Source organism: Xenopus laevis, chromosome 3L, assembly GCF_017654675.1.
Source record: "Xenopus laevis strain J_2021 chromosome 3L, Xenopus_laevis_v10.1, whole genome shotgun sequence".
In the NCBI taxonomy this organism is placed as follows: domain Eukaryota; kingdom Metazoa; phylum Chordata; class Amphibia; order Anura; family Pipidae; genus Xenopus; species Xenopus laevis.
The window spans coordinates 36,355,011-36,382,925 of record NC_054375.1 but is presented as its reverse complement, the minus strand read 5'-3'; the positions used below and the strand labels follow the sequence as shown (position 1 = coordinate 36,382,925).

Sequence of the window (27,915 nt, the reverse complement as noted above, 5' to 3'; positions counted from 1 at the left end):
GTTGCTAAGACAGAAAAAGCTAGTAGGTTTGTAAATATGCTGAATGACAACTTTTTATTCCAGCTCGTTCAAGAACCTACTAGGAATAACTCTCTTTTGGACCTTGTAATAACTAACAATACTGAACCCATCTCTAACATTTGTGTGGGTGAGCATTTAGGGAATAGTGATCATAACATGGTCTCCTTTGAGATTCTGTTGCAGAAGCAATTCTATAAGGGAGTAACTAAAACACAAAATTTCAGACGTGCAAACTTTGACAGTATAAGGGCATCTCTGCAACATATTAAGTGGGAAATGCTTTTCACAGGGTTAAACACAGAACAAAAATGGGAAGTCTTTAAAATGCTGCTTAATAAATATACTTGTCAGTATATTCCACTTGTAAGCAAGGAACGTCGTTGCAAAGCAAAACCTTTTTGGTTCAATAGAAGCGTTGGTGTTGAGGTGGGTAAGAAAAGACGTGCTTTTAAGGCTTTCAAGTTAGCTGGTACAGCCGAAACATTTATAAGGTACAAGGAGGCCAATAAATCATGCATAGAAGCTATAAGGCAAGCTAAAATTGCTATAGAAAAGGATATTGCAGCAAGCAGTAAAAATAATCCAAAATTATTTTTTAAATATGTCAATAGTAAAAAAATGAAGCAGGAAGGGGTGGGACCCTTACTATCAGAGGGGGGTCAGCTGGTTGATGAAAACAAAATAAAAGCGCAGATTCTGAACTCGTATTTTTCATCTGTCTACACAAATGAAGAACCAGTAAGTGAAGGTTTCCTTCTTAACACTCCCAATTCTAGTAATACAACTAATGATGCATGGTTCACACATGAAGAAATTCAAAGGAGACTTGAACATGTTAAGATTAACAAAGGTCCAGGGCCAGATGGTATTCATCCCAGGGTAATTAGCGAGCTTAGCTCTGTGATTGCCAAACCTCTTTACTTAATTTTTCAGGATTCATTGAGATCTGGCATTGTGCCGAGAGACTGGCGAATTGCTAATGTGGTGCCTCTATTCAAAAAAGGATCCCGTTCTCAGCCTCAAAACTATAGGCCAGTTAGTCTGACGTCAGTATTAGGAAAGCTTTTCGAAGGCTTAATAAAGGATAAGATACTGGACTTCATAGCAAATCATAATACTATGAGTTTGTGCCAGCATGGTTTTATGCGTAACAGATCTTGCCAGACTAACTTAATTTCTTTTTACGAGAATGTAAGTAGAGACCTAGATTCTGGGATGGCAGTGGATGTGATTTACTTAGACTTTGCTAAAGCATTTGATACAGTGCCACACAACAGGTTACTGGTTAAATTAAGGAATGTTGGCCTGGAACATAGTATTTGTACCTGGATAGAGAACTGGCTAAAAGATAGACTACAAAGAGTGGTGGTAAATGGAACATTTTCTAATTGGACCAGTGTTGTTAGTGGAGTACCGCAGGGCTCTGTACTAGGTCCCTTGCTTTTCAACTTGTTTATTAATGACCTGGAGGTGGGCATTGAAAGTACTGTTTCTATTTTTGCAGATGATACTAAATTGTGCAGAACTATAGGTTCCATGCAGGATGCTGCCACTTTGCAAAGTGATCTGTCTAAACTGGAAAACTGGGCAGCAAACTGGAAAATGAGGTTCAATGTTGATAAATGCAAGGTTATGCACTTTGGCAAAAATAATATAAATGCAAGTTATACACTAAATGGCAATGTGTTGGGAGTTTCCTTAAATGAAAAGGATCTAGGGGTCTTTGTAGATAACACGTTGTCTAATTCTGGGCAGTGTCATTCTGTGGCTACTAAAGCAAATAAAGTTCTGTCTTGCATAAAAAAGGGCATTAACTCAAGGGATGAAAACATAATTATGCCTCTTTATAGGTCCCTGGTAAGGCCTCATCTGGAGTATGCAGTTCAGTTTTGGACTCCAGTCCTTAAGAGGGATATAAATGAGCTGGAGAGAGTGCAGAGACGTGCAACTAAATTGGTTAGAGGGACGGAAGACTTAAATTATGAGGGTAGACTGTCAAGGTTGGGGTTGTTTTCTCTGGAAAAAAGGCGCTTGCGAGGGGACATGATTACACTTTACAAGTACATTAGAGGACATTATAGACAAATGGCAGGGGACCTTTTTACCCATAAAGTGGATCACCGTACCAGAGGCCACCCCTTTAGACTAGAAGAAAAGAACTTTCATTTGAAGCAACGTAGAGGGTTCTTCACAGTCAGGACAGTGAGGTTGTGGAATGCACTGCCGGGTGATGTTGTGATGGCTGATTCAGTTAATGCCTTTAAGAATGGCTTGGATGATTTTTTGGACAGACATAATATTAAAGGCTATTGTGATACTAAACTCTATAGTTAATATAGGTATGGGTATATAGAATTTTAATTAAAAGTAGGGAGGGGTGTGTGTATGGATGCTGGGTTTTCATTTGGAGGGGTTGAACTTGATGGACTTTGTCTTTTTTCAACCCAATTTAACTATGTAACTATGTGAGCAGTGAGTGGTGCATCTTCTTTCTTCACACAGATGTGCATGCATAGTACAATGAAAAGCCAAACTTTAACAAAAAGCTATCTGTTTCACTCTACTGGGTAGAAGAGAATTGCTTGGTGGTGCTCGTTGAAAAGAACCCAAGATTGTTGCAGTTGCCTGCTAACAGGAGCACCAGCCCTGGGTATTAGGAAAGTGAAAACAATCACTAAGAGGTGAGGTGCCCCCCCCAGTGATTGTTACTTTTCTTCTCCTTTAAGACACATCCTTCATTGCCCACAGAAGTCCAATACATAATACAAGGAGATCCTTGGCAACTATATGCTTCTTCCTGGCAACATTTTGTGAAAAGCCCTTGGAAGCAACTGAAAAAGTGTCTATTTCTGGTGAACAATATGAAAACAACTGGTGTTTGGAAGGTGAACCCTTTAAACAGAAAAGAAATTACCAACTTCTATGGCTACATGCATAGCCGGAACTAGGGTGTAATGGAAATGGAAGTTACTCACCTTCAAGATGGCCACGACGTCCAAGATGGCGACTCCTTGCTTCCCCATGTGGATCCCTTCGGTCACAGAATGATGACGTCGGCATCTTCCCGCCCGCCGATTGGTCACCGGCGACGGAACGGTCGCCGGCGTCAGAACGTTCGTCGGCGTACTGACGCCAGCATCTTGACGCCGGCGTCAGCGTCATGACGTCATTGCGTCCAAACTTTGGCGCCAATTCTGCCTATTTAAGCCCTCTGGACACTAGAGATTTTGCCCAAGTATAGGTTTATCTTCGTGAATTCCTGGGTGTGATATTATTGACTGATTTCCTGTGTACCTACCTTGCCTGTTATTCAGATTGACCCTTTGCTGCCTGGACTGAACCTTTTGCCTGAACTTCGACTATTCTCTTGCCTTATCCTTCTGTTACCACAAACTCGGTTGTTACCTGCCTCCTCCTTGGTCCGCACTCCTACTGTGCCTTCGGGCCCTGACATAGGGGTAGGCAGAAATAGCACATGCCTAGGGGGCAACACTGTGTATGCGTGTGGGGGGGAGGGGGGAGGCATTTATCTCTTGTATGCCTAGCCCTATTCCAGGCCCTCTAGTCCCACCCACTCCCCACCACTCACTGATGCCGCTCACCTCTGGAGTAGGGTTGCCACTTTTTCTGGAAAAAAATACTGGCCTTCCTATATTTTGCCGGTTTTTCCTATTAATAACATTGGCATCAAGCATCATTTTTACTGGCCAGGCCGGTAAAATACTTACCAGGTGGCAACCCCACTCTGAGCGAAATGGCTGGCCAAGGTGTCTAGGGTGCCTGCCCGGCCTGGCACTGCCTATGTGCATTTGGTATGAATATTATGCCTCTCTCTCTCTTTCTGAAACAATCTATAGCCAACCGTGCCAATATAGACACTTGAAACCCTACCTATAAACTTGTGAGGTTAATTTTATGCCAAAAAAACCCCCACAAAACAGTAATAAAATTAATTGCATATTCATAAATCAGTGTGCAAGCTAAAGCAGTTTCCTGGCTCATAAACTCCAGGTGTACAAGCTTCCAAGCTTCAGAATGCGCAAGACCTGAGGTTTTCTTGGTAAGGGATCTTTCCATAAATTGAATTGCAATACCTTACATCTACCTAAAAATCATTTAGGGCTCTTACAGACGAGCGTTTTTACCTGCGCTCCCCTGCGTTCCGTTTTTCTGCGTTCAGCCGCAGGGAAACGCAGGGATAGACGCATTACATTTTTTCCAATGGGGCTGTACTCACACAGGCGCGTGTAGGCGCCGAACGCAGGAAAAATGCAGCATGTTTCGACTCAACCTGCGTTCGGCGCCTACACGCGCCTGTGTGAGTACAGCCCCATTGGAAAAAATGTAATGCGTCTATCCCTGCGCTCCCCTGCGGCAGAACGCAGAAAAACTGAACGCAGGGGAGCGCAGGTAAAAACGCTCGTCTGTAAGAGCCCTTAAACATGAATTAAATCTAATAGGCTAGTTTTGCTTCCAATAAGGACTAATTGCATCTTATTTAGGCTCAGAAACAAGCTTCTGTTTTATTATTACAGAGAAAATGGAACTCATTTTGAAACATGTTAATTATCTGGAGTCTATGGGAAATAGCCGTCCTGTAATTTGGAGCTTTCTGGATAACAGGTTTCCAGATAATGAATTCCATTTCTGTATTATGCTATTATTTTACCCCATTCACATTATGAATTGGTGAGCAACACAGAAGAATAATATCTCGCCCACTGCATTGTCAAGGTGCACCATAGATTACGGAGGACAATTAAAGAATTCTGGGAAAGTGAACATCAGTGGTTAACTTATTTCATTTTTGCCTTTACTGCCGATGTGCCTTTAAGTTCAGTCACTATATCTATGCCTGCATACACGAACATGAATATATTTATTATCCAATGTTCACAAATATACCATAGACTGGGTGGCAGGAGATAAAAGGTGTCTGCAGAAACCAGAGCACACAGCAAAAAAAAACAAAAAACCCCAGGATTGATTGAAGTAAATCATTTTTTATATGCACTAGATAGAAATAACTGGTAGGCCATCCAATAAATTATTTTCATTTTCTGATGCTATTGGTCCTTTAAATTTAGTTGACCTTGCCCAGCCAGATCCTTTTTCTAGAATAGTTTCTATTAAAGTGGTGGGAAATTGAAAAAAAAATGTAATAATATACTGCCTTTAATGTATGTTCCTTTAAATAGAAAGTGATATATGAGGGTAGTGAGAGCACAGAACAATCTTTCTTCCGATGGCAGAAAGTGACAAATATAAGCTGCACATTCCTGCCTAATCTACTATAGCAGCCCCCCCCCAACACATACTTTCAGTTACCTCTGAACGGACCATCATCACTCAAGAACTCCCACTAAAAAGCCATTTACAATAATAAAGGTGGCAATTGTGGGGTTTACACTCAATACATATTGTACCCTTGCGTGACGGACGCTTTCTCCAAAGGGTATTGCTTTGTAAACCAAAGAAGCATTCGACCATGTGTCATGATAAACTGCCCATCAGGGACAGTACAACGTTGTGCTTTATTTTATCTTGAGCATAAAAAAATATATATATATGTTCAGCTATGGGATCTGTTATCTGGAAACCTGCTATCCAGAAAGCTCCAAATTACGGATAGACCATCTCCCATGGATTCCATTTTATCCAAGTTTTTAAAAATGATTTCCTTTATCTGTCATAATAAAACAATACCTTGAAAACCCCAAGTCAAAAGCATTCTGGATAACAGGTCCCATACCTGGATATATATTGTTCTGAGGCATAAATAACGAATGTGGGGGGGACCTAATGCCATGGACAAACTTTACATTGCTTTAGTTAATAATCCTATATTTCCTTTAATCAATCTAACCTCACTTGAATGGTTCATTTTATTTCCTGAGTAGTAGTAAGTGGACAGGGTTATACCACCCCATTATACCCCTATGCTTTAATTTATAGAAACATGAAGTCAATATTTTAACTACAACGCAAGCCAGTCTTTACCAGACCTAAAGGGATAAGAACCAGGACCTATTTTTGTAATTATATAATTATTTTAGATTTTTTTTTTTCTCCTTACTTTTACTTGACCCATTGTTAGGATATGCACAGTGATTTATGCGGTCTGTCTGTATGTATGGTATAAATTTTTTTCCCTTTCTCTATTACTGGCCAGCAAACCTCTTTTTTCTGTTCACTTTTCCCCCTCTGCAGACAAAATAATAAACGGTTTTCCACATTGTATCCAGCATTACAGAAATCAGCAAAAATATCACTTACCAAGTGTATCTGTTCCCATTCAGTATAACGTGAAGCAAAACCTTAGCGTTGGGTGTGTGCAGGAGCTTAATTAGCTTAATTAGCTATTGGTAAAACCTGCAGCAGGTCACCTTGTATCAAATTATGTTTTTGTACACTGATGGTGTTGTTTTGCCTGTTTTCTTTTGTAAGCGCCATTTCTGGGGAGATAGAAATAAAAACATATATTTATACAAATGTATTTTTTTGTTAATAGTTTCAACTTTGCTGTAGCTAATTATGCCTTTATGAGCATGGGTTGCTGGGAAAGGCAGACTCCCATAACATAGGTATGGTATTTATTATCCTCCGGAAACCTGTTATCCAAAAAGCTCCAAATCATGGGAAAGCTATGTCACAGACTCCATTTTAATGAAATAATTCAAATTTTTAAAAATGATTTCCTTGTAACAATAAAACAGCACTTTATTCTTGATCCCAACTATAATTAATCATCACTGGAAGCAAAATCAGCCTATTGGGTTTAATTAGTGATTTCTAGTCAACTTAAAGTATGAAGAGCCAAATTAAAGAAAGATCCTTTATCCAGAAAACCCCAGGTCCTGAGAATTCTACATAACAGATCCAATACCTGTAGGGTAGCTGTCTGAAAACAGATATGAAATCTGTGTTCTAGAATGATAGGGACCTTAGTTGGGTTCAAGTAAAAGGTACTGTTTAATTATTACAGAGAAAATCATTTTTGAAAATTTGGATTAGTTGGATAAAAAGGAGCCTATGGGAGGTAATTCAGAGCTTTCTTGATAACGTGTTTCTGGATAATGGATCCTATACCTGTAGTTGAATAAACGCTGTTCTTGATTGCGAACTGGGACACTGCTTTTTGTGAAAAGTCAGCAAAAAATTATTTTCTTTTGTTTTTGTCCTGATATTTGCTCCTGATATTGGATTAATGCAGGAAGAACTCACATCCCAACACTCATGATCCAGCTTTACCCATGCCTAAACTACCCTTGTCTTCAAGTTTTTTTTCAAACTTTTACTTATGACCTCCCATGGCCCTCCTTTCTGTTATATAATATACCAAGAACATCAGGATGCTTGATTTGACATAGTTTTGAATCTTGCTCAGCTTTAACTACTGGGTACTAAGCAAAATTCTGTTGACTAGTGTAGTCAGTCAAGCTCATTCACATCCGTACAAATACAGTCAAGCTCATGCAAACATCACAAACACACACTCACACGCCTTCCTTTAAATATTATTACTCTCTGGAGAATCCCGATTCGTCCAAATGAGCCTGGAAGTGGCAGAATGCCCGATAGGCTTTATGTTTTGAACAAAGCATCCTGCCTCCTCTTCGGAAGCCACCGAAATCCATTATTGGTTTCAAATCCATAACTGGTGATTGTAATATTATTTTAAGGACTATAATCAGCAAATGAAATTCACACTGAAGCAGACAGAGTTGATTGATTTCCATGTGCTGAGGAGAGTGGGGCCGGAACTAGGGGTGGGCAGAAGACAGAGGCATGTGCCTAGAGGCAAAGTTTGGGGGCAGCAGACACGTACCTCATAAGCAGCCTACCCCTAGTCCGACACTGAAAAAGGTTAAGCGGCTGCTGCTCTCTGAAGTCAAAGTGTGCTGATGCAGGCCTGTCTTCCTCGTTAACTAATTTGGAATTACAAATGTCCCTTTATGATGGTGACCACACATATGGGCAAATTCACTAACCAACGAAAATTCACCAGCGCAGGCTTCTCACACATCACAACACTTCGCCAGGCGTAAATTCGCCTGGACAACGCTAATTCACAAAGATCTGAAGTTGTGCACAGGGTACTGAACGCTGGCGAAATTATGCCAGCGAAATTACGCTCAGCAGTTCGAAGTTACGCTAGCGTTGGCTAATTAGCATACAGTGTGCAGTTAAAGTACAATGGCCGCATATGCGGCAGCAAATACATTACACTACTCAAAGCCAGGGAACCCTAATAAAATTATATAAAGTTGCTATAATGCCCTACACAGTATAGTGTAGGTGTCATATGTTAGGGGGGAAGGAGGGTACTCCAAAAAAAATTTTTTCAGTCTATCACCCTTTAAATAGGAAAAAATGCCAGCGTTTTTTGTGACTTAAAAAATGTTCAGCTTTTTTTTGAGGAACATCTATCTACTCTACGAATTTTCGCCAGCGTTAGCCACTTCGCCCTTTAGTAAATTTGCCCCACATACGTATGCTATCTTGGCGATGCTCAGGGACTTTAGGGGCCGTCGTTCCTCTAGAGATGAGGGACCAAAGCCGCATAAAACTACAGGGGGAAATGATGATGGCTTCTCGAAACGCTATCATTTCTACGTGAAACACTATGTGAATTCTGGGAAATTGCGGTATTCATGAAAACAGCGGGAGTCCAGAACTAGAATGGGCTGTGTGTTTTTTTTTTTTTAAAAGCTTGTAAGACGGTCACCACTCAATTAAAATATCATGTATATATTTTTGTATTATTTGCATGTAATCCATCACAAAAATAGAGGCTCATGTGCGTCATTACTCTGACATTCCCTTCCAGAGAACCTGTCATATGTGAAAACCCAGCGCCTTCTTCTCTGTATACTGGAGACAAGAGGAAATTTGACAAGAAAGATTTCACTTTGATTTATAAACATGTGTGGCCGTGTAGATATCTGGAGATTACCCACAAAGAATGTACTGGCGCGCACGTGCGTCCTTGTTTGCGCACGCGCGTCTTCGTTTACGCACGAGTGCGCACGCGCGTAATTGATTACGCACGTGCGTTCTTGTTTACGCACGCACGTGCGTGCGTGCGTTCCACGTTTGCGCATAGTCGTGCGAGCTGGGCGTGGCCTGCTGAGTTGCCTGGGGCGCGCAGTAGACACTGGATGAAGGTGTATGTACCTAGTAAAAGGCTTCAGGATTCTGTGCTATTCATATCAGCTCAGTTTTTAGCAGAAAACCATAAACCTCTACATAATAATTTATGCAATAAATGTATAACTTGAAAGTGTTTTTTTTGTTTAATATGAGACAAGCACAAAGAATTGATACCATTGTCACAACAAGGTTGACATATTGGAAGTACCAAGCAATTTTTATTTGCCAATATTGCCCCTGCAAACAAATTTCAGAAAGGTGGATTTAGTGCTAATTTGGTGTTTGTTACTAGGATTTTTATACATATGATGAGCTACCAAAATGAGAGACAAGTATGAACAGAGCAGGCAGCACCTCAATGGATGGTCATTTGATGGATGATGGCTGTGGAGATTTTAAACATCTCTCTGTGGTTCTGTAGCTACCATCGTGCTTTAACCCTTACTAAATATACTGGGAACTGTAAGTACATATCCCTATAGTGTCAAGTAATCTAAGACACAGGGGTTGGAATTAGGGGTGCACCAAATCCAGGATTCTGTTCTGGATTCAGCCGAATTAGGGTTGACACCTGTTCAGACAACCCGGTATTTTGAAGGGCTGCCCGGGTCAAAACTTCCTTCCAAATGGAAAAGGAAACCGCGCAGGATTCCCATGATTTACATGGCGCTCAGCTGATTGCTGCATCACAGCCCCGCCCCCTGATAGTGTTGCCACCTGGCCGGGATTCTACCGGCCTAGCCGGTAAAACACCTGCCAAGGCTGGGGCCGGTATTACAAATTTGCCGGCAATGTAGCAGCCAGTAAATTTGTAATACACCTAAAAAAAGCCCGTGGCCTGCCCCCAGCCTGGTCAAAACTAACCTTTTTCCTGCTGGCTTCTTGCAAAACGCATGCTGTGGCCCCGCACCTTTAACGTCACGACCCACCCAGCCAATAGCGCATCGTGGCTCTGCCCCTTTATCGTCATGTCCCGCCCTTTTATTGCCGCCCCCTCCACCGGGCGGTGAAGATTTTTTTAAAAGGTGGCAACCCTACTCCCTGACGTCACCGCCACTCCCATCTATGTCATGGACATGCCCAGTGACATCACAGCCCGCCCCCTGCCCGGTCTCAGCCATAACGAAAGGTGGCAACCCTAGGCCAAATCCTTCTGCCCGGCAGAACTGAATCCTAATTTCCATATGCAAATTAGGGGGAGGGAGGGAAATCTCATGACTTTTTGTCACAAAACAAAAGTAAAAAATGGTTTCCCTTCCCGCTCCTAATTTGCATATGCTAATTAAGGTTTGGTATTTGGCCGACTCTTTCGCGAAGGATTCAGGGGTTTCGGCTAAATCTAAAATAGTTGATTCGGTGTATCCCTAGTTGGAATAAAGGGTAGGAAGAAAAGGCATGTGCCTGGGGGGGTTGTGGCACATACCGATACATGAGTGAGTTTCTACACTCTCCTTCATTTTGTGCAAATTAATTGTATGTCACAAAAAAAGGATTATAGTCTCTTTCTTTCTTTTTCTCATTCACACAGTACATTAGACTTGTTTTAGATTTTCTTATCAACTTGTTGTTTTCCTCCATTCACCTTTATTCCAGTAACAATAATGATTTTACTCAAATTTATTGTGATTTACTGCAATATATAACTTGACATTTTAGCCCCCTATCCTGGCCTTGTGTCATGACAATTACATTATTGTCAAATAAAGACAGACAAGAGCGTATCTTATGATTGATGTAAGGTAATGAGAGTGGCATTGCAGGAATATATGATTCAGAGCGTTTGCCCAACTCTGGTAGATGTGGCTTTTTTATTGTTACACATTGTTTCAAGATAAGAATATCAGTTTGTAGGAGGTTTGTACCAGGGACACCTGCCTTTTAACAATAATTTCTACTGCTGGGGTCCAGTGTCTCAAGACTAGGGATGCACCGAATCCAGGATTCGGCCTTTTTCAGCAGGAGTTGGATCCGGCCGAATCCTTCAGCCCGGCCGAACCGAATCATAATTTGCATAAATTAGGGGCGGGGAGGGAAATCACGTGACTTTTTGTCACAAAACAAGGAAGTAAAAATGTTTCCCCTTCCCACCCCTAATTTGCATATGCAAATTAGGATTTGGTTCGGTATTCTGACAAATTTTTTTGCGAAGAGTCAGGGGTTCGGCTGAATCCAAAATAGTGGATTCGGTGTAGGATCCATGATCCTACACGGAGGTTGCAACTTCATGCCCCACTTTGAGCTCGAAAAACGATAAAAAAAAGAAATAAAGAACAAGTGAAAAGTTGCTAAGAATTGGCCATTCTAGAACATACTAAATGTTAACTTAAAGGTGAACCACCCCTTTAACTTTTATTTTTGAAACTAATGCTAATAAAGGTGTGAGGTCTATTCCAGAATGCTTGAGTTTTCCAGATAAGGGTTTTTTTTTTACTGTAATTTGGATCACTGTACCTTAAAAGTTCTAAAAAATATTTAAAGACATAACCCCAATAGGATTGTTTACCGCCAATATGGATTGACCATCAATTACAAGCTACAGTTTTATTGTTACACAGAAAAAAGGAATTAGAAACAGTTGCTTAAAATTATAACCTTCCCATAATATGGAGCTCCTGTTTCCAAATAATAGATCCTATAAATGCGCACGCCAAGTCATACCAGAAAAATATATTTAAAAAATGATTACAGCCATTTAATAAATGTCAAAATGCCATGTACAGAGCATATTTATTATTACAGTTTATATAGGAGACAGGAGCACAGGGTGGTTTTGACAGAGAACTCACATAAAGGTCACACAAAAATGACACCAACTGGATAATAAATGGTGCTGGCAAGGGCAGTCAGTCACTCTGCTGCCTTCAAGTCATTAGCATATGATGAAGTAATTTGCAGGGACCATTTTTTTATTTTCCCCCTTTCACCCTTTCAGTCTTCCTCCATTAGAAAAAAAGCAAGTGAGACGTTCCAACTCTTTCCCTTGGTACATAAGACTGCTGAAAACGACTGCAGAGGGGTTAAGTCAGTTGTGCAAGACAAGTGTAACTCTGTAGCAGCCTAAACTAATGGAATCTGGATGTTGGCAGCTCTGCCTCCCTGAAGAATTTCATTATCTACTTTTTAAATGAAGGATTTAATGGTCCATGGAGGTGTATCAGGCGCTAGGCCTGGCTGCTGGAGGCCTTGCCCAGATCTCCCTGCAAGGCAGAAGAACAGAACACGTACACTTAACAAGTACCATACCTGATGTGTAGAATGGCATTGGCCTCTGGCTTCTGATCATCCTGATGTTCAAATTTAGGACAGTTTCTGAAATTGAAAAAATTGAAGAAATATCCCCGGATTTAGTGAACTAGACATCTGTTTCCATCCCCTCATCCATTACCCAGTGCAAACTTTTTGTCCATAGCCAAGTAAGGCACTGACCATGTTAACTGAATGAATATCTGCAAAGAGGCAAACGTTATTTGAATAATCATTTTATTTTGGAATTGAATGAATAGAGGCTAAAGTTAAAAAAAATGAGGTGCCCCTGCATTGCTTGGTTTAGGCCATTATTACGTGCAACATTCAGTTGGTCATGGGTTAGACTGACAGGGTTGGACTAGATTTGTGGGACACCAGGAAAAAGCCTGGTGGGCTCCAGCCCTCGTGGGGCCCTGGTCTACCTAGGTCCCCTTCTCCTGGCTGGGAACTGTAGACACCAATTACAGTGCACGATTGCCTCCTCAAGGAGTACACAGGTATGTACGTGATTTGCGGGGGGATGGTGGCAGAGCCCACGTAGAGTGGTTGTCGTGCTCCCAGCTGTGTGTGGCCCCAGTGGTCCCTGGAGACCCCAGTCAGACAATGGGCCCACCAGTGCACTAGAGGATCTTAAAGTAGCCTCAAGCACAATTTCCCATTTGCACATCATTATTTTCAGCCTGGAATTATATTAAAAAAACCAATATCATTTGGCACTTTCTATATCAAATTGCTGTGAGAGTGGGGCCAGAGTTTCGGTCCTAGGGGACCCAGTCCAGTGCTGTTTTGGCATGCCCAAATGGTAAGGGCACACTGCGTTGGCTATGTAATCATGCCTCATTATTGTGATATTATCAGAGTCAAGGGCTTTGAGAGGCCCATAGTGCGGCCCGTTTTCAAATTTACACCGGCTCTGAGCCTCCATCATGAAATAAATAATAATGAGGCCCCCAGCACAGTGCGATCATCAATCCCATAGCAGTAATATTAAGGCACAATAGTGAAATAATCTGCCACTTGGTCTATACTGCTGCCTGTGTGCTGAAGGTGTTAGCAATAGGCACCTACTGGCACGTAGAAACGCGCTGTTTTCACATACTTCTTTAGGGCTGAAGGTGTCAATAGACGTACTGACGTGCCAGTACAGTAAACTAAAGAGTATGGCTTCACTACGTTCCAGCCCTCGTTGCAAAAAGTTTGGGCACCTCTGCTAAAAGCAATCTTATGTAAAAAAAAAAAAAAAAGAAGAAACAAAATAATGGCTGAAACAAGACAAGAAAGAGTCTACAAAAGGGAGAAATATCCATTAAAGAACAAGCTGGCAGCTCCCTATAAAAATATAATTATATATTTATTTACAGTCATTCACTAAATTCTGTGCCACAATTGCTGAAGCACTTTTGGCAGTTCAGAACACTTTTGACTGGGGATCCAAGTACAACCTATCATAGGGCAGGTGGTAGGTACACAAAAAATTAGGAAATTGTACAATCTGCTAGATCCAAGAATTAAGGCAATAACCAAAATGTCCAAAAAATAAATGAAGATGGGGGAAGAAAAAAATAAAGCACATACATAAACCAATGGTTTCACAACTGTGATTGGTTTATGTGTGTGCTCCTTTGATTGGTCCCAGCCCCTATAAAAGGGATGTACAGGGGTGTGCCCACTAGCTAATGAGTAAGTGCCTCACTAGGCATGAAAGGCGTTAGGCTTCTCTATCTTTTATATCCTTATAAATGCTTTTGCATTTTTAACTACTATTTTTGGGAAAGTCCTATTGTTTTGGTAGGTACAGAGCCTGGCAGCATCCTGCAACCAGCAGTGTTCCCTAATTTGTGCATCTGAATGACACACTAGTCTGTGGGCAGGTTAAGAGATGACTATGTGTCTCCACCAGCCCAAATAAATACAGTGCTGATGAACACTGTCAATATATTCATTCAGGAGGAGCAGCCCCTGAAATTCCTTTTTAAGCTGCTGCTGCCCAGTACCAGTTCCCCTTCCTTACCTGAGTAGCAAATTTGTACCACCTAGATACAATAATTCAAGGCAAAAAAAATAAAAAAGATGTGCAGCCCCTTTAGAGTCCTCTGCACTCAACCCATTATCAATATATTTAAGACATTAAGACATTTTGTGCATACTGCTACTGAAAAATGACTTACCCTTTAAACAAAACAGGGATTGTTTGTCCATATATTGCAATATATTTAAGCTGGCCAACTACGTCAAAGTCATCCCATAGCTGGCCAATCCTATGCTCAATTTTTATCTGATTCATTAAGAATTCTATGGTTTAATTATACATTTTATAAAAGGGACTAGGTTTTACCTGCAACTTACTTGCTGCTTGTAAAAGTAAAACTCCCAAACTTGGCTGCCCTTTTATTAGACACAAATATTAAGAGTAATGGATAGCACACCCAATTTGAAAAAAAATAAGCAAATTTATTACAAAAAAAAAAAAGGAGAAAGAAATAATATACAAAAAATATAAATAAATATAAGGAGGTGAGCCCAACGTGTTTCGACCTTAAGGGTCTTCCTCAGGGGCACAAAATAAACAAAAAATCAAAAAAAGCAGTGGGATCACCTGACTATAGCTGGGAAGGTTGGGAGCTACAACATGGAGCTGGTCACTGCTCCTGTATAACTATAACAAACAAGGGAAAGTTGTGCTCACCACTAATTTTTAAAACCATTAGGCGGGGGTGCAACGAGGGTGTGACCACAATATACTGTACATATAGACAAATACCCCTTTTAGCAGCCCTAGCAGATCTTCTGTCAGTTGTCCATTAATATGTCCATACCTGTATGTTATTCTTCAGTCCCACTTAATACTTAAAGATGAAGCACATTTTTATGTTATATAAAGTAGAGATGATAATGATTTAATCCAAGGACAGGTATGAGACTTGTTATCTAGAATGCTTGGGGTCAGAGGTTTTCCAGATAAGAGGTCTTTCTGTAATTCAGAACTTCTTACATTTTACGAAAAACCACTTAAACGTTAAATAAACCCCAGAGGATAGATTTCCCACCAATAATAATAATAATTTGAAAATTGTTGCAGTGTTTCTGAATGCTGGATAGTGTTGCTCTGACAAGTCTAATCTATAGACCAGTCATCCCCAACCAGTGGCTCGTGAGTAACATGTTGCTCCCCAACCCCTCGGATGTTGTTCCCAGTGGCATCAAAACAGGTGCTTATTTTTGAATTCCTGTCTTGGAGGCAAGTTTTGGTTGCATAAAAAACCAGGTGTAATGCCAAACAGAGACTCCTGTGGGCTGCCAGTGCACATAAGGGCTATCAAATGTCCAATCACAGCCTTATTTGGCATCTCCAGGAACTTTTTCATGCTCGTGTTGCTCCCCAACTCTTTTTACATTTGAATGTGGCTCACGGATGAACAAAGGTTGGGGATCCCTGCTATAGACTCTAATGGAGTGCTTCTGCTGAGATTCCTTGCTCTTTACATGTACATTGTTTACACTAGAGAAGAGGAGTAGGGATGAGCGAATTTGACCCGTTTCGTCAAAAATTCTTTGACGCACGTCTTTTTTTTGTCGCACAACGCCATACAAGTCTATGGGTGTCATTTCCGCGGCGAAACAAGACATGACGCCCAAACAAGACGCCCATCCCTAAAGAGGAGCATAAGGAGAGATAGAATAACTATTTATAAATATATGAGGGTGCATACAATAAACTTCCTGGTGCTTCACTAGTAGATCCTTCCAGTGCACACAAACACACCTGTTTAGATTAGAAGAAAGGTGGTTATATTTATGCAAAAATGTTTCTAGGTGCTATGAAGCTGTGTACTTCTTTCCCTAAGCAGTTGTACTCAGGGCCAGATCTAGGAGTCTGCTGAACAGGCATGTGCCTAGGCTGCATCAGCGGTTGTAGGGTGCTGGGCTCATCTACTATTTTACTATGTATTTTAGCTTGGTTAACCATTTTTATATAGTGGTTAATTTATCACTCACTGGTGTTCCACAACAATATAAAGACACAAGGCTGCAGAGCTCTTGAATGTTATGTGTACTCCTCTCCCATTTCAAGGTATGAAGCCCGGTGGCAACTAATTTTCCCAGTTTACAATCATCACTTTCACGCGCGCATGTCTTCATCTTCATATCACGCCTGACCTAAGCGAAAAACGTGGTGAAAATTATCAAGCGTAGTTTCATAAACTGATGCTAAAATATGTAGAGTAAAAATGAATTCATACCAAATAAAACTGCTAAATTGATTAGCACATGAACTCACATAATCTCACTGTGGGGAAAACATATTCAGTGCTATAAGGTTTCATTTAAAAAATAAATAAATAAATCTGCATTTTTGTGATCACTTTTTTTTTTTTTAACATTTATTTAATAAAAATAATATAATACAGGTATGGGATCTGTTATCAGGAATCTAAATATATATATATATATATATATATATATATATATATATATATATATATATATATATATATATATATATATATTATACATATATATATATACTGTATACTCGAGTATAAGCCGAGTTTTTCAGCCCCCAAAATATGCTGAAAAACTCTACCTCGGCTTATACTCGGGTCAAGCGCAAAAACAAAATAGTCGCCGGCGTCCAAGAATAGTCTCCAAGAATATTCGCCGGCCTCCAAGAATGGTCGCCGGCATCCAAAAACGAGACACGACACCTCCAATGGGAGCAGAAACCCTCAATTTTTTGATTGAAACTTACCAGAAGCTGCTGTGTTTCTCATCCTCGGCTTATACTCGAGTCAATAAGCTTTTCCCAGTTTTTGGAGGTAAAATTAGGTACCTCGGCTTATACTCGGGACGGCTTGTACGACAATCCATATGCAGAGAAAATAGAAGGTTTAGGACACTTATGGAAGCCACGTATAAATCACACCAAAAGTAAATAAGTCTAAAAATAGAAAAAAATCTTTATTTAGACAATCATCTCGAGCCCAACGCAATTAGTGTCCATAAGACAACTAGTCATAGGCTATCAAGATATAAAGATTTTTTCTATTGTTTAACTTATTTACTTTTGGTCCGATTTATACATGGCTTTCAAGAGTGCCCTAAATCTTCTATTTTCTCTGCATCTGTTATCAGGAAACCCGTTATCCAGAAAGCTCCGAATTACAGAATGGCTGTCTCCCATATACTCCATTTTATCCAAATAATCCAGGTTTATAAAAACGATTTCCTTTTCCTCTTTGTAATAATAAAACAGTACGTACCTTATACTTGATCCCAACTAAGATATACCGTAATTAATCCTTATTGGAAGCAAAATAGCCTGATGGGTGTACTTAATGTTTAAAGGTTTTTCTAGTAGACTTAGGTACGAAGATCCAAATTAAGGAAAGATTCATTATCCGGAAGACCCTATGTCCCAAACATTCTGCATAACAGATCCGATACCTGTAGTAATAATAATAATTGTAGGACAATGCATCTGTTGTATGTACAGTAGCATCTGCCATTGTCTGCCTTGTCCCCCTATGGAAGATGGGTAAAAACCCAAATACTTTACCCCCATTATTGAGGATCATTAGGCATAAAATTTCCCAAAGTGCCATATAGATGTTTTGCTTGACCATCACAGAACCACCGACAGTGCCAACTGATAGTCAGACCCTATGTTTGAATAATTGGACTAACTATAATGATGGGCCAAACTGGGCGAAAATTCACTAAAAATTATTTTGACATGCGATATTTTTTGACGTGAGCGAAATTTTTATACGCGCAACTATTCTGTCCAAATGCAATGGGTGTCTGAATAATTTTGATGTGCAAAATTTGTTTAGGCGCACAGCAATTTTGATGCGCGACAATTATAGGCTGGAGAATTTTCACTGCAGTTTTGCAATATATTGGACTCTAGAAAATACTATCAATAAGGAAACTGGCAGGCTTCAATGAAAAATAATTAGGACCACTATAGAGAAGATGCATAAATGTGCTTTGAAGCTCTACATCTTATGATCATAAAAAGGAACTGACCATTAACAGCACAGGAATGTGTGGAGTTATATAAAAGGTTCCCACCAAAAAGTTATACCTTACGTTACATATTGTGCAGAATTGTAAATTCTCCAAATAAACTTGAATGCTCCCAGTTCATTGCTATACATTGTTATTGTAATTATTATGATCAGGCCCATTGTTTGTCAGGCAATACATCTTAAATATTTATTTTATTTCTCCCCATTGAAATAGAACTCTCTGAGGACCGAGTGTCGGAAACAGATGAATATACACTCAGCTGGGAAGGATGTAGTCTGGTTTCTTTGAGGAGAGGAAGGATGAAAGGAAGACGCATGGAATTTCTTGCTTGCCATTGTCTATGGTAAGAATGGCAGGAGCTAGCTTGAAATGCCTTGGAATGCAGCCGTGGAAATGAGGACACTGCCTGAAACTGCGGTTTTGTCATTGTCCATCTGCCAGTGTTGTATTGACTTTTGTTCCTGTATGATTTATATTCCTTTGCTTTACCCAGAAGATGGACTAGACCCAAAAATGTGCTGTTTCACAAATGATAAAGGATTAACTGTTGAAGGCTAGCAGCTACCCAACAACACTTTTATATACCACCACTTTACATTGAAGCTGTAAACCAGAATACAAGCGATTGAAGTGCCTGTACATGTAGTTTGGCCAATACAGACTTTACTGCCTGTTCATCAAGGCCATAGATAGATAAAGATCTAATGGAGCAACTGAGCAGGATAGGTCACAGCCTTCCACTTTTTCACTTTTTACGGGTATATATGTATTGCCATGGTGCCTGCATCCCATTACTGTAGCAAACTAAACAACTGTGCTCCACATTGCTTAATTTGACTGTTTCGCCGAGCATTGGTGGGTAATTCATCACACAGATGGAGCCTGAAATGGGTATGAAGGGCCAATTTGGGGCAAAGAAAATTAGGACCATTCTATCTTTTCCAAGTCTGATTATTCGCAAAGGTTATTAGCTTGTCCAGATAAAGTTTTTTTTAGGTTCTGTTGCATTATATGTGAGAACATCCTGACGTTAGACTTCATGTATCTTCATGAACCTTCTTCCTATAAATCCTACATTCTATATCAAAAGTGAGGAAACCTAAGAAGTTGTGGCCATGGAATCCTTCTTCCTTTAAATCCTGCATTCTATATCAAAATCAAAGTCGTAATTTTCACAAGCGAGTTTATATAATTAACAGCATCTAGTAGTGGTAAGTTTCTAAGTAAATGCACTTGTGGAGTAGTTAAGTAATATTGAGTTAGACTTATCACTACTAGATACTGAAAAGCATGATCCATATTGTATGGTTATTTATAGAGAAGTCTGAGTGTAGTTTCTGAGTTCCACAAGTTAGGCTCTACACTCACATTCCTCTGCAAGACTGTGGGACATCCAAATTGTGCCAACAACAGTATTTATTGTGATTACCTTTGATTAGGAGTTGCTTCAGAGCGAAAAAAGGCTAAACAAAAAGAGCTAAAAAGAGCCGTAAAACATTTCAGATTTTAAAGGCCAGTATTATAATATAAGTAAAATAAGTATAAACCATAGCAAATTCCATTGTCTGCTTTGTCCTACTATCAAAGATGGAGACCACAAGCATGCTCTGTTAGGCCAGGCACTGGGTAAGAGATCAATTATGATACCTCCATAATAGGGTGTCATTAGGCACAGAATTGGCAAATATATGTTTTGCTTGATATCATGACAGCCACAGGTGACAGTTAGTGCAAGCTGATATTCAGGCCCTGTGGTGGGATCATTGGTGGATTAACTGTACTGTTAGTGCCTGAAGGAAGTCATGGTAGGGCTCAGTAAAAAAACAAAAAACAAAAAATCAGAAAAAGTGGAAAAATATGAAATTTAGTATTATAACTAGTTTAGGCAGAGCATACGAAATTCATCTTCCATTACTAATTACCTAACTTTCAAAAGAAATGCAGGACTGTATGACTAGTTCTTGCCCAATGGCAGATGATAATTAAGTTGTGGAGATATTCTCTGTATAAACAATAAGAATGCACTTTCAATGAAGAGGAACTTTGGTGGGAGAAGACCTGGTTGTACAGTAATGTGATGGGGGGACAACTGATCACAATTATCAATAAAGATTGACTGTCTCTTTAGTCTTATTGATCATGCAAAGCGGATTATTTTGAAATCACATTTGTGTTCTGAGGATTCAGCTGCATTTTAAGTCTAATTAGATGAACCTTCATTTGCTTTCTCAGCTTTACTTCTGCTAATTGCATGCACTGCCCAAATGTGTCACTGCTTTCTAAGCTTTAGAAGACTAAAATATAAAAAATGGAAAATTCTGCTAAATTTAATACTAAATCTCGCACATGTGACATTGAAGCTTCTCACATTTTAATTTTGTTTGTTTTTGTTTGATCTGCAGCAGAAAAGCATTATTATTACTTTAACAAAACAGTTTCTTCTAGACTTTTGATAAATCAACCACAGAGTAATTTACGAATAATAATTATGTTCATGGGAAATATAGGAGAGCTGGTGGCACCATACTGAAATGTGGCTAGAGTTACAAGAGTATATAGCAGCTTCTTGCAAATGTTTGATTTTGGTCCAAAATATATACCAGCTAACTTCTAGTTGATCCATAGGAAGGTGAAAAGCACCATCTATATCTGACTTCAGGTTGCATCTGAAGAGGAGGTGGTCACAGACTTCAGTAACAAAAAAACTTGCTCTTTAAAGGTAATGGTGCCCAGTGCCCCCTACTGTGATGAAATCAAAAAAGGGAGAGAAATCCCATCTCATAAAACCTTCACAAAAGAATCCTTTAAATATCAACCAAAAAGTCTAATAATCAGTACAACAACTCAAGTCCATCCAATCCAGAACAAATCTGCAATGTTAAATCATCACTTTTATAGCAATGTTCCTATATCTGTCCATAAAGATTGGAACCAAACATATTAAAATGACATATTAAACATTCTGCACTAGGCATTTACTATATATAGAGGTAGTGTATTCATTACTTACTGATTATATGTAGGAGAAGGACATCTCTATATCACTTGTATATTGCAGAATTCAATCCTTTTCCAAGGCTGAAAGGAAAAGAGGAACATGTTAGTACATTCCTTAATAATTACAGAAAACAATTAAATCCCAAACATTCATTCAAGCTCTTGGAGGATAAAGTATCCAACGTCAAGATCCAATATGATTCCCACTGCAGAAGTTTTTTGTCCAAATTAGCATGACTCATTTTACTTCCTCCAACACCTGCCGACTTAGTTGGGACACATTGTCTTTGCACTTTGCCCAGTGTTCACTTATGTTGTTGTTGGATTGGGCATTACATATAGAGCAATGGACTTTCGATTCCAATAAAGCTTTTTGACTGCAAAAGTCCAGAGAGTGCAACAGCATTTCTTGGAAAAAAAAAAAAATATATATATATCTATATATATATATATAGATATATATATAGATATATATATATATATAGATATATATAGATATAGAGAGAGAGAGAGAGAGAGAGAGAGAGAGAGAGAGAGAGAGAGAGAGAGAGAGAGATAGTGGAGTTGGGTGAATGTTCTGCTTGGGTTGGTTTGTTGGTGTAACCCGACATGGCCCAGCTGTAATGGGATGGGGTCAGACTTTGCAGAAACGTAGTAAAAAAACCTCAGGAAAATTGCCATCTTTTAAAGTGGAACCCAATCAACCAGATAGCTAGTGATGGGCAAAATTTGTGGCGTTTCGCTTCGCTGGAAAATTTGCGAATTTCCCACGGAATTCGCGAAACTGCAAAAAATTTGCGAAACTGTGTTTTTTTGGACGCCAGAAACCTTTTTTTGACGCCGGCGAATTTTCACGGCCGTTTCACGCAAATTTGCCACAAATTCACGCCTGCCGAATAAATTCGCCCATCACTTCAGATAGCTGTAGAAATTCTAAACAGGAGAGCTACATAAAACCGTAAAATAATTCAAATACTACAAAATAATAATAAAGTGAACAACAATCTGAAGAATGCAGAATAAGTGAATTCAGTTCATGTCATGTTGGAAAGAAATAAAGTAAGTAATTTGTGGCCTTACCCATAATCCTGTAAGAGGTTTTAGGAAGTTTTGTTCTCTAAAGTAGCCTGCAGAACAAACATATTGAATCAACCTGTCCTTATAGTTTGCTATTGATGTGTCAAATATAAGCACTTCTTAAAATTGACTTCGGTAATAACAAAGCCAGTGTTTTTTTGAGTGTTGTGTTTTCTGACCACTTCATAAATCTACTTCTGTGTTGGTCACTTTGCCATTTCTTCTTGCTCAAAGCAACATAATCCTTTCTTTACTTTAACAGAAGGGCACTAATACTTTACAGTTCTGCCTTAGCCTTTGTTTAACTAATCCAAAATGAATATATAAAAGTCAATTATTATAATTTTAAAGCTCCAAAGTTTCTACAAAAAGTTTTTCCAACTTCTGCCTCTCTCTCTGGAATTCCCTACCATAAACAACAAGGCTGTTTCCTTGCCAAACATTCAAACACGTCCTAAGCCACCCGCTAAAAGTCTATTTGGTTTCCATTGAATCAGGTGACAACATATGATAAACATTTCCAACAACCTTATGTGTCAGTTGTTCCTGTTCTGTTTAGGTTGGTGGTACATGAGCCACATTCTCTATTTTATTTCAGAATGGCTTAATTGTGGTACTTACACTTTTCTCCCTTAAATAGCTTGTTAGCTTTTCATGCATTTCTTATTCACATAAACTGACTAAGAATACACCCTGTGTGTACTAGTCTTTAGATTGTAAGCGCTTGCAAGAAAGTTGCTAAGATGTATTGTCTAGACTTATTCAGACATGACTCCACAAAAGGTTCTTCCTACTTAATGTGCCCGATCAATCTTGCCCTAAGCAAGGGAAGTTGATAATCAGCTCTCATAGTTTTGAACTTTCTACCTACCTGACCCCTGAGCCCATTTCTAGCATTTAGGCAAGGTTTAAAAAATGGAAAGGTTGCATACATAGGCAAATAAGCTTCTTAGTTGGTCTAAAGGAGCCAAACTGCCCCTTTATAACCAGCTTAGGAATGGATTGCAGTGGTAGAGATGAGAATCCTGAAGACCAGTAGGTAATATCAATGTTTTAGCAGTAGCCCAACAAAACAAGGAAGATAATTCAGCTATGTTCCCAAGAAAGAAGCACCATGTCCTGGTAGACAGGACCTAGACACCTGTATTGGGAAACTGGATGTAGGGTGATGTTGACTGTGATATTAAATGGAGGGAGGGCTGGGTTTAGGCGAGGTCAAACTTAACTTTGAAAACAGAATTTTTATCGATTCTATATATATCAGGAACTAAAGGTTTTTAGTATAAACTGTAAATAAAAAATACAGTTAAACCTAAACTTCAATGTTCCAGTCTTGAATTGGCCTAGATCACCATGTAACAGAAAGAGGGGCCCATGTAAGGTTAGGATGACATTTAGGATATATATTGAATTGCTTGCGTAAGTTCAATAAGAATGGCTGAATCATTAATCAATTGGATAGATTATATATGGATCCTAGAAGGGAAAAATCTGAGAGAGGACTGAGTGTTGGCAAAAGCGGTGTCATGTAATGCATTAAAGGAACAGTAACACAAAAAAATGAAAGTGTTATAAAGGAATGACAGTATAATACACTGTTGCCCTACACTGGTAAAACTGGTGTTGTGTTGAAGAATATCTGCATTTTTGGTAAAACTGGTGTGTTTGCTTTAGTTTACGTAAACAAGCTGCTGTTCAAAGCTGAAAAGGGAGAAAAGGCACAGAAGCAAACATATCAGTTGTATCAGTGCAGCGCAACAGTACATTATATTTTTATTACTATAAAAAACTAACATTTTTTTGGTGTTACTATTCCTTTATTCTCCACCAGGGCGTAAATACAGAGAAAGCAAATCCTCCGGGTGCAGGGGTTTCCAGGAGTGTAGGGGGCCCATGATGTCCAAATTATGTAATGTATGTAATTTTTACATACATTGGTAAAACAGACAACCTCTGGATATTTTGGGGGCCCTAATATGATTTTGTTGTGCGGCCCAGTAACATCTAGTTACTCCACTGTTCTCCACCTCCTTTTTTTCTGCCAAGAACATTTATGTCGACTGAAACATTTGCTTTCTATATACCCTCAAGTCTGGTTCTCTGTAACAATGTAGAACTCCTTCTTTAACCTTCCATAAATACTTTTGAGAGAGCCAGGAGACCTGAACATGCAGTTGTGAGAAGGGCAATCTTTATGGCCTACATTAAATGTTTGTTTAAATCAAATTAAAGTTACTAACTTCACCTCGGAAGTTACAACAGCGTCATCTTAAGTTTAAGAATGTTCCTTCAGGAATTATATAGCCTGTTAATAATTTTGAGTTGAATCTTCATCCCCATTTGACCTGTTGTTGTTACACTGCTTAATTATACAAAGGAAAAGACTTTTAATTGGTTAATTTTTCATGAAGCTCTCCATGAAATATTTAAGGGGAAGACTTTCAGTGAGCAAAGCCAACATGCATTTCTCCGACCACTGGTTGGAGATTAGCCTCAGCTAGAGAGGAATTATAGGCCATTTATGGAGTTTTGTTTCTGAGCAATTTAATCAGAGTTTGTTCAGATTCAGGATAGAGCTAGCTAGCTGCATATAAACTGTTGCTAATTTCAATAAAATTGTATTTTTACAAAAAAGTAATAATTTGCTTTCACATTCATTAATAGTCTTTGTTAGTTCAGTAGACTTATTATAACTGTATTACTTCCACTCATGAGCAGGAGTTTGTGCATCTTTGGATGTCCTTGCAAATGATCTAATTCATTGGAGAAATCTTTTTCTAAACATGAAGTTAGATAGCGAAATGATAATTTCTCATTTAAATGGAGGGATTTAGGGAATATCGGAGTCAAGCTGTCCAGGTATGTGAACAGATTTCTTACAAAGTTCTGTCGATGTGTCCAAAGCGGTGTAGTGAGTTTAGCCATTAAGCTGTCCATGAAATGGACAAAATGGAAAACTAAGTGACGGATTACTAATTTTATTCATGTGTAGGGTTATTGCTCGTCATGAATCTGCACAAACTCACACATTTGCAGGATTGTACAAGATGCCAAAGCCAGTGTCCTGGCCAGGATCTTTGCATCTAACAAATTGAATGCTTCCCAATCCATCCCTTTTACCATACTAGAACGGATTGTTACTTTTGCTTGTTCCAGAGTTCCCAAGCCTTCTCCTCCATGATGTCCTCCAGGCAAAACCCTTGCTGCTAAATTACTCAGCTCTTTAATGGGTCCATTTTCCATTTCTTTTACCCAGAATTCTGGAGATAAGGTGGTTGCTAAGAATCTATTATTATGCTATAATTTATGTAATCTATAATCTATTATAGTTCTATAATTATACCAGGCACTAAGCAGCAACATGGGTTTGAAGAGAGAGACATTTTTGGGTGGTTTTACCACTAAAACATTGGTACACCCTGCATCTAAAATCTGATTTACTTAAATATTAATCAATCAAAATTAGTTTTGACCAGTCTACAATCAGCACATTGTAGACTGCTTTAAACAGCTTTATCTCCCTGATGCATTTCGTGCAGTCTCACACATAATCATAGGCATGCCTAGGAGTATGTGTGAGACCACACGAAATGCGCTAGGAGAATTGTCGGGGAAATAAAGCTGTTTTGAAATAACCGCTGTCTGCTATGTGAAGTGCGCGCAAATTTGGCAGTGTGCTGATTGTCGAGTCTCCCTAAGCTGCGTGTTCGGGGCGCTGCACACAGACCAGGGACTACAATTGGTGAGTGACCTACAAATATTGAATGCCTGTGGACATGATTAACTAAGCGACAGGTCCGGGGGTTACAGGGGTTGTTAATAAGCTTGATTCAATTCGTTCACATAGGGGGGAAGAGTTGGAGCGCATTCAATTTATTGTTGTTTGATCAGTCTACCTCAAGTTATAAAATGAACGCAAAGATCTGACCTCATCTACCTTTCCTCTAACACGTATGTCTTTTTGACATTTCACACTACTTAACCTAAGGCTAGCTTTAAGGAGGTGCAAATAGGGATGAATTCTCCAGGTTCTTCAGATAGTGAAGCCTCTCTGGTAGCAGACAGAAAGGTAGAAAGAGTGTAGGTTAACACTTACAGCAGGGCAAGATAGTGGCCATAGGGCAGAATGACTACATCAACACAGTGTTGACTTTTCAGTTGTAAACATGCACAGCAGCAGGTTGCACAATCTTGCTTTGTATGAACAATGAGGTCCCAATCACTCTTTGTTCTCCATCTGCCACACATAAGTGCCACCCTGGGTATGTGAGATGTACAAACACGTGATTGATAGTCAGGTCCAGACCCCAAGTACAGCATAATGGCTGTCAATTACTTTCCTATTTAGTCACTTTAAGGGGATTCTGTCATGGGAAAATATGTTTTTAGTATAAAAGGTATCAGTTAATATTGCTCCTCCAGCAGAATCCTGCATTAAAATCCACATTTCAACAGAGCAAACAAATGTTTTTATATTTCATTTTAAACTCCATCATATGGCTAGACATGTTGGTAGTTCCTAAGGCACAAAGTCATGTGACTTGTGCTCTGATAAAATTCAGCCACTCTTTACTGCTGCACTGTAAGTTTAAAGTGATATCACCCCCTCTCTTTCCCCCCAGCAGCTCATCAGCAGAACAATGGGAAGGTAACCAGATAACAGCTCCCTGACACCTGCATTGCCAAAAATGTGTCCATGCACGGCCGAGCTGTATATATGAGAACAGTGGTCAATAGTAAAAATCCAAGTCCAGCTAACCCATGTTGCGACTCTAGTTACAGTGAGTAGGAGAAAGAAAACCTTATCCAAAAGCAGTTGCATAATGAAGTGCACATGACCTGGCAAAATTACCTGAGATGGCTGCCTACACAACAATGTTACATCAAAAAAAAAATACACAATGCAATTCTTGTCTACACAAAGAGGTTACAAAACGAAAGTACAAAAAAAGTCCTTAAAGGTGTTGTTTCAAATAAACTTGTAGTATGCCGTAGAGAGTGATATCCTGAGACATTTCGATTTAGATATTTAGCATTTTATTCAGCAGTTGCTAGAGTCCAAACTGTCAGGGAGCCGGGAGCTCCCTCCAGGGAGGTAGTCAGGATCAAGGAGGAAGCCCTCTTGAGGGTGCAAGGTCGCGGTATCCAAAGGGTTAAGCAAAATACAAGGTCAAAGTCCAGGCAAGAGTTCAATGGCAGGCAGATCAGGATCAAATAACAAGAGTCCAGGCACGGGGTCAAAACCAAGGCAGGAGCAGGAATCAGGATAACAGGATAACAGAAACCCAGGTTCAGGGTAGCAGAACCTATTCTTGGGCGCCCTTCTGGCGTCCTGGGCTCCCTTTTATAGTTGAATTTGGCGCCATAGTGACGTCACTGGCGTGCTTG

At 39.5% G+C, this 27,915-nt stretch overlaps 1 long non-coding RNA gene across 1 annotated transcript in view; it reads right to left on the bottom strand.

Annotated features, from left to right (window-relative positions):
- LOC108710895 overlaps positions 1-6,491 on the bottom strand; it is a 107,062-nt gene extending 100,571 nt beyond the window's left edge. Inside the window, exon 1 of the long non-coding RNA XR_001934820.2 lies at positions 6,298-6,491. This is a non-coding gene — a long non-coding RNA (uncharacterized LOC108710895). The remainder of the gene's footprint in view (positions 1-6,297) is intronic.
- Positions 6,492-27,915: the final 21,424 nt, after the last annotated feature.